Source organism: Girardinichthys multiradiatus, chromosome 13 (assembly GCF_021462225.1).
Source record: "Girardinichthys multiradiatus isolate DD_20200921_A chromosome 13, DD_fGirMul_XY1, whole genome shotgun sequence".
NCBI lineage: Eukaryota > Metazoa > Chordata > Actinopteri > Cyprinodontiformes > Goodeidae > Girardinichthys > Girardinichthys multiradiatus.
Genome location: NC_061806.1, coordinates 14554440 through 14568075, shown reverse-complemented (window position 1 = coordinate 14568075; position 13636 = coordinate 14554440).

Genomic DNA, 13636 nt, shown 5'->3' with positions numbered 1-13636 from the left:
ATACCCACACTGTGGAAAAACTCCCATAAAAACCATTTACTGAATAGGAACTCAAATGTTGAAGTAATCATCTCTGATTTAGTAATGTTTTGTAGTAGTGCCTTATTCCAAATGGCATCATAGTACGTCAGCCTCCAACAGCATGGCAGAGTTTTACTGTAGGTTTCACAATAAAGGCAATTGAGGCATCAAATGTTCTTTTTGTAAACATTAGCTCTCACTGTATTATGTGTGGAACTAATATTAAAATAAATGTTTGGGAGGATAAAAAAAAACTTGTTTGACACACCACCTGTGTGTCATTATGCCCAAGGAGATCTCAGTGTTGATAAGAACAATAACTTAGACATCAATGGAATTAGACAAAGGCAAATATGTATTTGAAGGTTTAGGTAAATATTTACACATTTGTGAAAACTAACACTGGCCTGTCTTCTACCTTTAAAAGGTTACCTCCAGGAAAGCTACCTGTTTTTTTTTTTTTCCTTGGTGAGGCTCAAGTTCTCTGGCTCCAGTTCATCGGATCAATAACCTTCTGGATCTTTATCTTATGACCGGCACCTCAAGGCTCCTTGTTCACTCCCTTCTCCTGGAAAACCTGTCCGCCCTCCAACAAACCTCTCCACACCCTTGCCCTCAGATAGCCACCCTGCTTACCTCTTTCAAGCTTGTATCACTACCTTTACCAGTAATCCTCGATAATCAATCTCATTTTACTATTTACTACTATTCAAATTGTTTGCCACTCTCTCCCTTTTCCTCCAGTGGCTTGTATTCCCGAACAGCTGAAACCCTCCCGGATCCATCCCAAGACAAATTCTATTCTAACACAGGATATGTGTTAGAATATGCTGTTGAGTTTCTTTGTTTTTGTGTGTGTGTCTCCACCTTCATTGTAAGTGCACAGGTCATGCTGCATGACTTTTAGCCTAAAGCTAACAGACTATGTATGATAGCAAAGCACATACAACCTGACCTGTTTAATATATCGCAACGTGCTGCCAGTACATAAGCACACAAAGAGTTGGCCACGCCATCACTGAATATAAACATGTCTAAACCTCCTGCTAACTTTACGGAAGCATTTCCCTACATGTTTCAGACAGACAGTCAAACATGTGTGGGTCAATATATCAACGCATCACACTTGCTGCCCGGTAGAAAATCCCTACTTTTTATACACATAACAGTAACAAACATAAACTAATGAATTGATGCTATCGCAATCAAGCCAACTTTAGCCTGAAATTAGCAGCCTATTCGCACCAGGTGTTATGTAGAAAGCTTAAAGCTTATTATGAAATGTATCACACGATGATAGTCGAGTAACATTGCATGTATATAATATGTGAAAAGGACTTATTGAAAAGCATCAACGAAATCATTTCGTCATTGTCATCATTAATAAAAACAACACTATAGGCCTGTTATTTTGATGACCTTAGAAGTATATACACCTGAGCTGATTCTAATTAGCTCCAGATAACCATCAGTTCATTGCTGATGTACCACTGTTGGGAAACTTAACTCTTCAAGGATATCTTGCAAAAAGGTCCCACTAAGGAAGACTTATGGGTGAAATGGTGGTTTGGGTTTCAGAAATATGTTTATGGGCAGAAAAGTCTAATGCTGAAAACCTAGAAGGCTAACATCTCTGTGTTGCAATATGTCCTAGCATATTGAGTTCTGTTTTTAACAGAACTCTTGCTGCAGCGTTTTGGCTCTGCTGAAGGCTTTTAACTGCATTTTGTGAACATCCTGATATTACAGAATTACAATAGTTCAGTCTTGAAGTAACAAATGCATGGACCAGTTTTTCAGTGACACTCCGAGACAGTATATTAATTAATTTCATAATGGATTCAAACAGGTTTTGAGATTCAAAAGGTTTTTGTACTTTATTACTGGAGGCCGATTTAATGTCGTCTACATTTATTTATTGACTGAGCAGTCTCTTTTTCAAAGACTCTGGTCCAAAGACGGCAAATTCTGTCTCAATTCATTCTGAAGTCATCCAAGCTTTTATGTCTTCAAGACATGCCTGTGGTCTATCTAAATAGTTAGATTCATCATAATTTACAGATTAATAAACCTGAGTATCAGCAGCATAACAATGTAAATGTATTTCATGCTGCCTGAAAATTGTACCTATTGGAAGAATATATATAAAGAGAATTGGCCCTAGTAATAAACCCCATGGTACTCCACAAGTCACCCTAGAGTTTGAAGAAGTTTCATTATTTACATGAACAAACTAGTCCTGTTGCCCTGATCCCTACACCACATATTGTGATCGACTGTAACAAATACAAAACTAAGGTCTAACAGAACAAGAACTGACACAAGTCCATTATCAGAGGCCATGAGAATATCATTAGTGACTTTCACCAGTGCTGTTTCAGTGCCATGATGAGCACTGAAACCTGACTGAAACTCTTAAAACAGATGGTATCATAGTAATCAGATATTTTCTGTGTAAACTATTTTTGCAAAAATTTTAGATAAGAACAGATGGCTGGATATAGGTCTGTAATTTATTAAGTCATCTTGATCAAGCAAACATTTCTTAAGTAAAGGTTTAATTACATAAACTTCAAAAGCTTGTGCACTTACGTTTACTAAGGATAGTATCATATAAAAAAACAGGGGTGGTAATCAAAGGGAACGCCTCAAATAATTGGGTTGGGATCGGGTCTAAAGTTGAAGGTGTAGATTGAGCTAATACTTTTGATATCTCATGTTTGGGAGCTACGGGAATAGATAGCTCAATAGAGATATGACTGTGTAAGTTTGGCAACTGTACTAAAACGAAATCTAGAATTATTCTTATTCTCTTCTATTGATGATGAGAAATAAGCTGCTCTAGATTGACAAAGTGTCTTTTTATACAAAAGACTGTTTTTCCAGATTATAATGGCTTGTAAAAGTATTTATACCCCTTGGACAGTTCATCATATTGTCACATTACGACCATAAGCATACATATATTTTATTGGAATTTTATGTGAGGGACCAACAAAAAGTCATAAAAAGTTGTGAAATGAAACAAAAATTATACATGATTTCTTCTTTTTTTTTAACAAATAAAAACACTGGAAAGTGTGGTTTGCAAAAGTATTCAGCCCCCTTTACTCAGAGTGCAACCAATTGCCTCCAGAAGTTGCCTGATGATTGCTAATGACTAAATAGAGTCCACCTGTGTGTAATCTAATCTCAGTAAAAGTACAGCTGCTCTGTGAGGTTGGTTAAGAAAATACTGGGGAGCAAACAGCATCATGAAGTTCAAGGAACACACGAGACAGGTCCGGAATGAAGTTGTGGAGAAGCAGGCTTAGGCTATAAAAAGATTTCCCTAGCTTTGAACATCTCACGGACCATTGTTCAATCCATCAATCGGAAATAGAAAGAGTATGGCACAGCTGTAAACCTACCAAAACGCCGTCCACCTAAACTTACCGGCCACAAATGGAGAGCACTGATCAGAGATGCAACTAAGAGGCCAATGGTGACTCTTGACAAAATGCAGAGATCCACAGGTCAGGTGGGGGAATCTGTCCACAGGACAACTATCAGTTGTGCACTGCACAAATGTGGTCTTTATGGAAGAGTGGCAAAAAGAAAGCCATTCTTAAAAGACAACCATAAGAAGTCCCATTTGCAGTTTGCCAGAAGCCATGTTGGGGACACAGCAGACATGTGGAAAAAGGTGGTCAGATGAGACCAAAATTGAACTTTTTGGCCAAAATGCAAAACACTATGCGTGGTGGAGAACTAACACTCCACATCACTCTGAGCACACCATCCCTACTGTCAAACATGGCGGTGGTAGCATCATGATCTGGGGGTTCTTCTCTTCAGCAGGGACAATGTGGTCAGAGTTGATGGAAGATTGATAAAGCCAAATACAGGGCAATCCTGGAAGAAAACCTGTTGGAGTCTGCAAAAGACTTTACACTGGGGCGAAGGTTCAACTTCCAGCAGGAGGAAAATGACCCTAAACATAAAGCCGGGGCTACAATGGAATGGTGTAAGACAAAATATATATAAATGTGTTAAAAAGGCCCAGTCAGAGTCCAGACCTAAACCCAATCGGAAATCTGTGGCAATATCTGAATGCTGCTGTTCACAAATGCTCCTCATCAAATCTGACTGAGCTTGAGCTGTTTTGCAAAGGCAAATGGGCAAAAATATCAGTAACTAGATGTGCTAAGCTGGTAGAGACATACCTAAAAAGACTTGCAGCTTTAATTGCAGCAAAAGGTGGTTCCACAAAGTATTGACTCGGTGGGGCTGAATACATTTGCACATTCCCCTTTCAGTTTTTTATTTATGAAAAAAACGAAATCATATATAATGTTCATTCCACTTCCCAATTATATACCACTGTGTGTTGGTCTGTACACCGTACCACCGTGCATTTTTTATGTGTACCACCGTGCAGCCTGTTCAAGAGGTATGAATACTTTTACAACTGCACAGTGGCACAGTTGGTACCACTGTTGCCTTGCAGCAAGAAGGTCCTGGGTTTGACTCCCAGCCAGGAGTTTTTCTACATGAACTTTGCATGTTCTCCCCGTGCATGCGTGGGTTCTCACCAGGTACTCCGGCTTGCTCCCACAGTCCAAAATCATGACTATTAGGTAAATTGGTCTCTCCAAATTGCCCTTAGGTGTGAATGAGTGTGTCCTATATGTCTCTGTGTTACCCTGCAATGGATTGGCGAACTGTCCAGGGTGTACCCTGCCTCTTGCCCGTATACTGCTGGAGATAGGCACCAGCTCCCCCACGGCCCACTATGGAATAAGCGGTATAGAAGATGAATGAATGAATGCATTTTTTTATGTTTGTGGTTGTAATGTGACAATATGTAGAAATGTTCAAGGGGTATGAATACTTTTACAAGCCACTGTAAGGAGAAGTCCTCTAGCTGTATAGAGTGCCATTTTCTATTAATGATCCAATATAGTGAAATTTTCTTTAATGATTACTCAGTTAAACTGAACTCAATGGTAATTAAATCCACATACTTGAGTCCACATCCTTCTTATGTTTTAAAATTCTAGGCCACCACTTGCTTAATAGTAGTTTACTTTGACTAAATCTATAAATCTACAATGCCTTTTAAGGTGAGCTGCAAAAAGAAGGTTCTGTACGATATTGCTCACATATGAGGTGTGTTTGCTTCAATATATTAGTTTAATTCATGTAACACAATTCAGATTTCAGCATTACAACAGACTGCATCAACAAAGTCTTTTCACAGCAGACTATTTCTTCCTTGCACGTCATCAAATTTTAGAATAAGGAACAGCAAAAAAACTTTTTGGTTATTACAATTAAGACCCCTCCTTGAACCGTCACCTTAACGTGGTGGAGGGGTTTGAGTGCTCAAATGATCCTAGAGGCTATGTTGTCTGGGGCCTAAATGCCCCTGGTAGGGTCTCCCATGGCAAACAGGCTCTAGGTGTTGGGTCAGACAAAGAATGGTTCAAGAACCCCTCATGAAGAACAAAATATCGAGGCACGTGACGTCGCCCGGTACGGCGGAGCCGGGGTCCCACCCTGGAGCCAGGCCTGGGGTCGGGACTCGTCGGAGAGCGCCTGGTGGCCGGGTTGCTCCTCGCGGGACCCGGCCGGGCCAAGCCCGAACGAGAGACACGAGGCCATCCCCCAGTGGGCCCACCACCTGCAGGGGGAACCGTGAGGGACCGGTGCAAAGAGGATTGGGTGGCGGACGAAGGCGGAGACCTCAGCGGCCCGATCCCCGGATGCTTAGGCTGGCTCTAGGGACGTGGAATGTCACCTCGCTGGGGGGGAAGGAGCTTGAGCTTGTGCGGGAGGTCGAGAGATATTGACTAGAAATAATCGGGCTCGCCTCCACGCACAGCATGGGCTCTGGAACCCATCTCCTTGAGAGGGGTTGGACTCTCTTCTACTCTGGAGTGGCCCACGGGGAGAGGCGGCGGGCTGGTGTGGGTTTGCTTGTTGCCACCCAGCTCAGCCGTCTCGTGTTGGGGTTTACCCCAGTGGATGAGAGGGTTGTATCCCTGCGCCTTCGGGTTGGGGAGAGGTCTCTGACTATCATTTCAGCCTACGGGCCGAGTGGTAGTGCAGAGTACCCTGCCTTCTTGGCGTCCCTGTCGGGGGTGCTGGATAGTGCCCCTCCCGGGGACTCCATTATTCTGCTGGGGGACTTCAACGCCCACGTGGGGAACGACAGTGACACCTGGAGAGGCGTGATCGGGAGGAATGGCCTCCCCGATCTGAATCCGAGTGGTGTTTTGTTATTGGACTTCTGTGCTAGTCACGGATTGTCCATAACGAACACCATGTTCAAACATAAGGGTGTCCATCAGTGCACTTGACACCAGGACACCCTAGGCAGGAGGTCGATGATCGACTTTGTTGTCGTATCATCAGACCTTCGGCCACATGTTTTGGACACTCGGGTGAAGAGAGGGGCTGAGCTGTCCACTGATCATCACCTGGTGGTGAGTTGGATCCGCTGGAGGAGGAGAAAGCCAGACAGACTTGGCAGGCCCAAGCGCATAGTGAGGGTCTGCTGGGAACGCCTGGCGGAGCCCTCGGCCAGGGATGTATTCAACTCCCACTTCCGGGAGAGCTTCGACCAGATCCCGGGGGATGTTGGAGACATACAGGTCCTTCTCAAAAAATTAGCATATTGTGATAAAGTTCATTATTTTCTATAATGTAATGATGAAAATTTAATATTCATATATTTTAGATTCATTGCACACTAACTGAAATATTTCAGGTCTTTTATTGTCTTAATACGGATGATTGTGGCATACAGCTCATGAAAACCCAAAATTCCTATCTCACAAAATTAGCATATTTCATCAGACCAATAAAAGAAAAGTGTTTTTAATACAAAAAACATCAACCTTCAAATAATCATGTACAGTTATGCACTCAATACTTGGTCGGGAATCCTTTTGCAGAAATGACTGCTTCAATGCGGCGTGGCATGGAGGCAATCAGCCTGTGGCACTGCTGAGGTCTTATGGAGGCCCAGGATGCTTCGATAGCGGCCTTTAGCTCATCCAGAGTGTTGGGTCTTGAGTCTCTCAACGTTCTCTTCACAATATCCCACAGATTCTCTATGGGGTTCAGGTCAGGAGAGTTGGCAGGCCAATTGAGCACAGTGATACCATGGTCAGTAAACCATTTACCAGTGGTTTTGGCACTGTGAGCAGGTGCCAGGTCGTGCTGAAAAATGAAATCTTCATCTCCATAAAGCTTTTCAGCAGATGGAAGCATGAAGTGTTCCAAAATCTCCTGATAGCTAGCTGCATTGACCCTGCCCTTGATAAAACACAGTGGACCAACACCAGCAGCTGACACGGCACCCCAGACCATCACTGACTGTGGGTACTTGACACTGGACTTCTGGCATTTTGGCATTTCCTTCTCCCCAGTCTTCCTCCAGACTCTGGCACCTTGATTTCCGAATGACATGCAGAATTTGCTTTCATCCGAAAAAAGTACTTTGGACCACTGAGCAACAGTCCAGTGCTGCTTCTCTGTAGCCCAGGTCTGGGGAATGCGGCACCTGTAGCCCATTTCCTGCACACGCCTGTGCACGGTGGCTCTGGATGTTTCTACTCCCGACTCAGTCCACTGCTTCTGCAGGTCCCCCAAGGTCTGGAATCGGCCCTTCTCCACAATCTTCCTCAGGGTCTGGTCACCTCTTCTTGTTGTGCAGCATTTTCTGCCACACTTTTTCCTTCCCACAGACTTCCTACTGAGGCGCCTTGATACAGCACTCTGGGAACAGCCTATTCGTTCAGAAATTTCTTTCTTTATCTTACCCTCTTGCTTGAGGGTGTCAATAGTGGCCTTCTGGACAGCAGTCAAGTCGGCAGTCTTACCCATGATTGGGGTTTTGAGTGATGAACCAGGCTGGGAGTTTTAAAGGCCTCAGGAATCTTTTGCAGGTGTTTAGAGTTAACTCGTTGATTCAGATGATTAGGTTCATAGCTCGTTTAGAGACCCTTTTAATGATATGCTAATTTTGTGAGATAGGAATTTTGGGTTTTCATGAGCTGTATGCCAAAATCATCCGTATTAAGACAATAAAAGACCTGAAATATTTCAGTTAATGTGCAATGAATCTAAAATATATGAATGTTAAATTTTCATCGTGACATTATGGAAAATAATGAACTTTATCACAATATGCTAATTTTTTGAGAAGGACCTGTAGAGTCCGAGTGGACCATGTTCTCTGCATCTATTGTCGATGCTGCTGCCCATAGCTGCGGCCGTAAGGTCTGCGGTGCCTGTCGTGGCGGCAATCCCAGAACCCGGTGGTGGACACCGGCAGTAAGGGATGCTGTTAAGCTGAAGAAGGAGTCCTATCGGCTGTGGTTGGCTTGTGGGACTCCTGAGGCGGCTGTCGGGTACCGTGAGGCCAAGCGTGCTGCGGCCCGGGCTGTGGCAGAGGCAAAAACTCGGGCCTGGGAGGGGTTCGGTGAGGCCATGGAGAAGGACTACCGGTTGGCCTCGAAGCGATTCTGGCAAACCGTCCGGCGCCTCAGGAGGGGGAAGCAGTGCTTTGCCAACACTGTTTATAGTGGGGGCAGGAGACTGCTGGCCTCGACTGAGGACATTATCGGACGGTGGAAGGAGTACTTCGAGGATCTCCTCAATCCTGCCATCACGCATTCCGTGGTGGAAACAGAGGCTGGGGACTCGGGGTTGGACTCTTTCATCACCCAGGCTGAAGTCACCGAGGTGGTTAAAAAGCTCCGCGGTGGCAAGGCTTCGAGGGTGGATGAGATCCGCCCTGAGTACCTCAAGTGTCTGGATGTTGTAGGGCTGTCATGGTTGACACGCCTCTTCAACATTGCGTGGCGGTCGGGGACAGTACCTCTGGACTGGCAGACTGGGGTGGTGGTCCCCCTTTATAAGAAGGGGGACCGGAGGGTGTGTTCCAACTACAGGGGGATCACACTCCTCAGCCTCCCTGGTAAGGCCTACGCCAGGGTATTGGAGAGGAGAGTCCGACCCATAGTCGAACCTCGGCTTCAGGAGGAACAGTGTGGTTTTCGTCCCAGCCGTGGAACACTGGACCAGCTCTATACCCTCTACAGGGTGCTCGAGGGTTCATGGGAGTTTGCCCAACCGGTTCACATGTGTTTTGTGGACCTGGAGAAGGCATTCGACTGTGTCCCTCGTGATGCCCTGTGGGGGGTGCTCCAGGAGTATGGAATCGGGGGCCCTTTATTAGGGGCCATCCGGTCCCTGTACGAGCGGAGCAAGAGTTTGGTCCGCATTGCCGGCACTAAGTCGGACCTGTTCCCAGTGCATGTTGGACTCCGGCAGGACTGCCCTTTGTCGCCGGTCCTGTTCATAACTTTTATGGACAGGATTTCTAGACGCAGCCAAGGGCCGGAGGGGGCTGGTTTGGGGACCAGTGGATTTCGTCTCTTCTTTTTGCAGATGACGTGGTCCTGTTGGCCCCCTCTAGCCAAGACCTACAGCATGCGCTGTGGCGGTTCGCAGCCGAGTGTGAAGCGGCTGGGATGAGGATCAGCTCCTCCAAGTCCAAGGCCATGGTACTCCACCGGACAAGGGTGGCTTGTCCTCTTCAGGTTGGAGGGGAGTTCCTGCCTCAAGTGGAGGAGTTTAAGTATCTCGGGGTCTTGTTCACGAGTGAGGGAAGAATGGAGCGGGAGATCGACAGACGGATCGGTGCGGCTGCCACAGTAATGGGGGCGCTGTGCCGGTCCATTGTGGTGAAGAGAGAGCTGAGCCGAAAAGCAAAGCTCTCAATTTACTGGTCGGTCTACGTTCCTACCCTCACCTATGGCCATGAACTTTGGGTCATGACCGAAAGAACGAGATCACGGATACAAGCGGCTGAAATGAGCTTCCTCCGTAGGGTGGCCGGGCACTCCCTTAGAGATAGGGTGAGGAGCTCGGCCATCCGGGAGGAGCTCGGAGTAGAGCCGCTGCTCCTCCACATCGAGAGGAGCCAGTTGAGGTGGCTCGGGCATCTATACCGGATGCCTCCTGGACGCCTTCCTCGGGAGGTGTTCCAGGCACGTCCCACCGGGAGGAGGCCCAGGGGACGGCCCAGGACACGCTGGAGGGACTATGTCTCTCGGCTGGCCTGGGAACGCCTTGGGCTCCCCCTGGAGGAGCTGGAGGAGGTGTCTGGAGAGAGGGACGTCTGGGCGTCTCTGCTGAGTCTGCTGCCCCCGCGACCCGGTCCTGGATAAGCGGAAGACGACGAACGAACGAACAATTAAGGTCATAGTGTGAAACCTTGTTCTGATGATTTATTAGGATCTTACTGCACTGTTATTACAGAAGAGGTTTTATGTTCTTTAATACTGTCCTGTTTTGTTGTCATGGTGGAGTTGGTCCCAAGTTCAGACATGAAAATGACAGCTTCATGTTCATGGTTAATATAGTTTAATAAAGAAATGACAACAAATGAGGAATTGACATTAGAGAACTGAGAAACAGATTGAAACAATAAAGCAACTGGAGCACAGGCATACTTGAATGAACAGAGAATCTGGTGAGGAGGTGAGGATACTGAAACCTTTTTTACTCCTGGGAGGATTGATGAGTGGCATAAGAACCCGATGTGACTAAACTTATGAAATAGGTATCCATGTATACTGACACACAGAGAACAGAACATGAGAAAGAACTAAGGATCACACAAATGAATGAATTCATGTAGAACACCATTAATGACAACTACATTAATCATCAGCAAAAAATAATACAAATCCTAAACCACAGTAAGAACCAAAAACACAAGATCATGAGAAATACGTCATCATCTGTAAAGCATTCATCTTTGTCTAAGACAAAGATAAGATCTTAACTTAACTTTCCATTAAGTAATTTAAAAAACAGTACAATTTCATGATAATGTGTTGAAGAGGACAAAACTGCTGGGAGGAGGCAGGTAAAATCATTTTATATCCGTTCTTTTTGTTGCTTATTGTCTGCGATGGGATGTTGACCTGCCCAGTCTGTACACAGTCTCTTCTCTGTTGCCTGCTACAGAGAGGTGCCCTGACATGTCATGTCATCATGTCCATTTAAATAAGATAACAGAGGTCAACATGCCTATAAAAAAGTGTAGAGTTTATGGGTACATTAAATGTTATTACATGTATTAGATAGGCAAACTTTGTTTTGTAATTTAACATGATTACACAACTTTAGTTTGCTTTCTCGCCCCTTGACTGTACTATGAAACCCATAAGGGAAAGTTTTGGACATCTCGGAATAACAACAGACTTAACAGGTAGCAAATCTCCCCTTTGGCCAAACTGTAGGCTATTTAATCATTTGTTTGTCTGTGGCTTGTGTTCAGCAGTCTTGTTTTTCTAAAGGGGGAGCTGATGGCGGGCTATTTTTTAGCGTACCTGCTGTTGATAAGCCAACTTTCCTTCTGTCAAGGTAATATATACACTGTATAATATGATTCAATTCAATTAAATTCAAAAATACTTTATTAATCCCAAAGGGAAATTAAATGTTGTTGTAGCTCATATTATGAAGGTTTCTTCAAAGAGCCGTTGTAGATGCTGATGGCTGTGGGCAGGAAGGATCTCCTGTAGCGCTCCGTCTTACAGCGGATCTGAAGAAGCCTCTGACTGAAGACACTCTGTTGTTGTAGGACAGTCTGATGAAGAGGATGCTCAGGGTTCTCCATGTTCTTCATTTTATGAAGAATCCGTCTTTCCACAATGATCTCCAGAGGTTCCAGAGGAGTCCCCAGAACAGAGCCAGCCTTTTTTATCAGCTTGTTGAGTTTTTTTAAGTCCCTGGCTCTGATGCTGCTTCCCCAGCAGATGATGGCAGAAGAGATCACACTTTCCACAACAGACTTATAGAAGATATGCAGCATCTTGCTGCAAACACCAAAGGACGTAAGCTTCCTCAAGAAGTACAGTCTGCTCTGTCCCTTCTTGTAGATGGCTTCACAGTTGCATCTCCACTCTAGTCTGTTGTCCAGATGAACACCGAGGTATTTATACTCCTCCACCACCTCCACTTCTTCTCCCATGATAGAAATAGTTTTTGACTTATTCCTGTTTCTCTTAAAATCTACAATCGTCTCATTTGTTTTAGTCACGTTCAAAATGAGATGATTGTTTCCACACCATGCCACAAAGCGGTACACCACCTTCCTGTACTCATCTTCTTGTCCATCTCTGATCCACCCAACGACTGCAGAATCATCCGAGTATTTCTGCAGATGACAGGAGTCTGTCTTGTACTGGAAGTCTGAGGTGTACAGAGTGAAAAGGAATGGTGAGAGTACAGTTCCCTGTGGTGCCCCTGTGCTGCTGACAACCTGATTAGACTCACAACCCTTCAGTCTCACAAACTGTGGTCTGTTTGTCAGGTAGTCTTTGATCCAGGAGATTGTTGAGGCCTCCACCTGAGTCTTCTGGAGTTTCTGACAAAGCAAATCAGGTTGGATTGTATTAAATGCACTGGAGAAATCAAAGAACATGATCCTCACAGTGCTGCTGGCTTTGTCCAGATGACAGTGGCTTTGTTGAAGCAGGTGTATGATGGCATCTTCAACTCCAACTCCACAGCGATAAGCAAACTGAAGGGGGTCCTGATGGTTTAATGTTTGCTTACTCAGGTGGGCCAACAGGAGTCTCTCCAGGACCTTCATGATGTGAGATGTCAGGGCAACAGGTCTATAGTCATTGAGGACTGCTGGGTGAGTTTTCTTTGTTACCGCAACAAGACAGGAGGTCTTCCACAACACTGGAACCTTCTTCTGGGCCAGGCTAAGGTTGAAGAGGTGCTGCAGAATCCCACAGAGCTGCTCTGCACAGGCCTTCAGGACTCTAGGGCTGACATGATCTGGACCTGCAGCCTTATTCCTATTCAGTCTCTCCAGTGTCTCTTCACCTGACTTCTTGAGACACACAGGTGGAAGGGGAAAGCAAAGGAAGCATCAGCATCTTCTGATATGGTTGATGGCAAACATGTAGAAGGGTCTAGGGCTGAGGTGGAAGATAAAAAATGTGAGGTGTTACTGGACAGCTGTGGGTCCTGTGGGTCAAAGGAGGGTGGGATGTCTGTTTGGCTGTGAGCAGGAGAGGAGGATGCTGAGCTTCTTTCTGAACTGAACCTATTGAAGAATATGTTCAGTTCATTGGCTCTGTCCAGACCTCCATCGGTCTGATCATCCTTCTGCCTGAAGCCTGATAATAAATTTTGTCCAAATCAGCTTTTTTGCACGCTGAAGAACAATGACTAATTAATTTAATGAGTGTTTTAAATCCAATATGGTAATATGAATAACATAAGCGCTCAACATTTTCAGGAGCTTCCTATGCTTCCTCAAATCAAGTTCTTCTGGAAAGCCTGATTCTCAATCATCAGTGCAGGGCGCCACTTCTTGGCTATTCTCTCAAACCCTGTAACCCGGACCCAAGTAGGTATACACTAATTCCTACCGCTAATTAATTCATCTGTTATTATACTATAAATAATATAATCTCCAATAAATATGTTATATATGTGTGTTTGAAAGGATATATATTAACATATAATATATAACATATGTATATTCTACTGTTGGGTGTGAAAACTTGTATCTTGTGTTTATCACTCA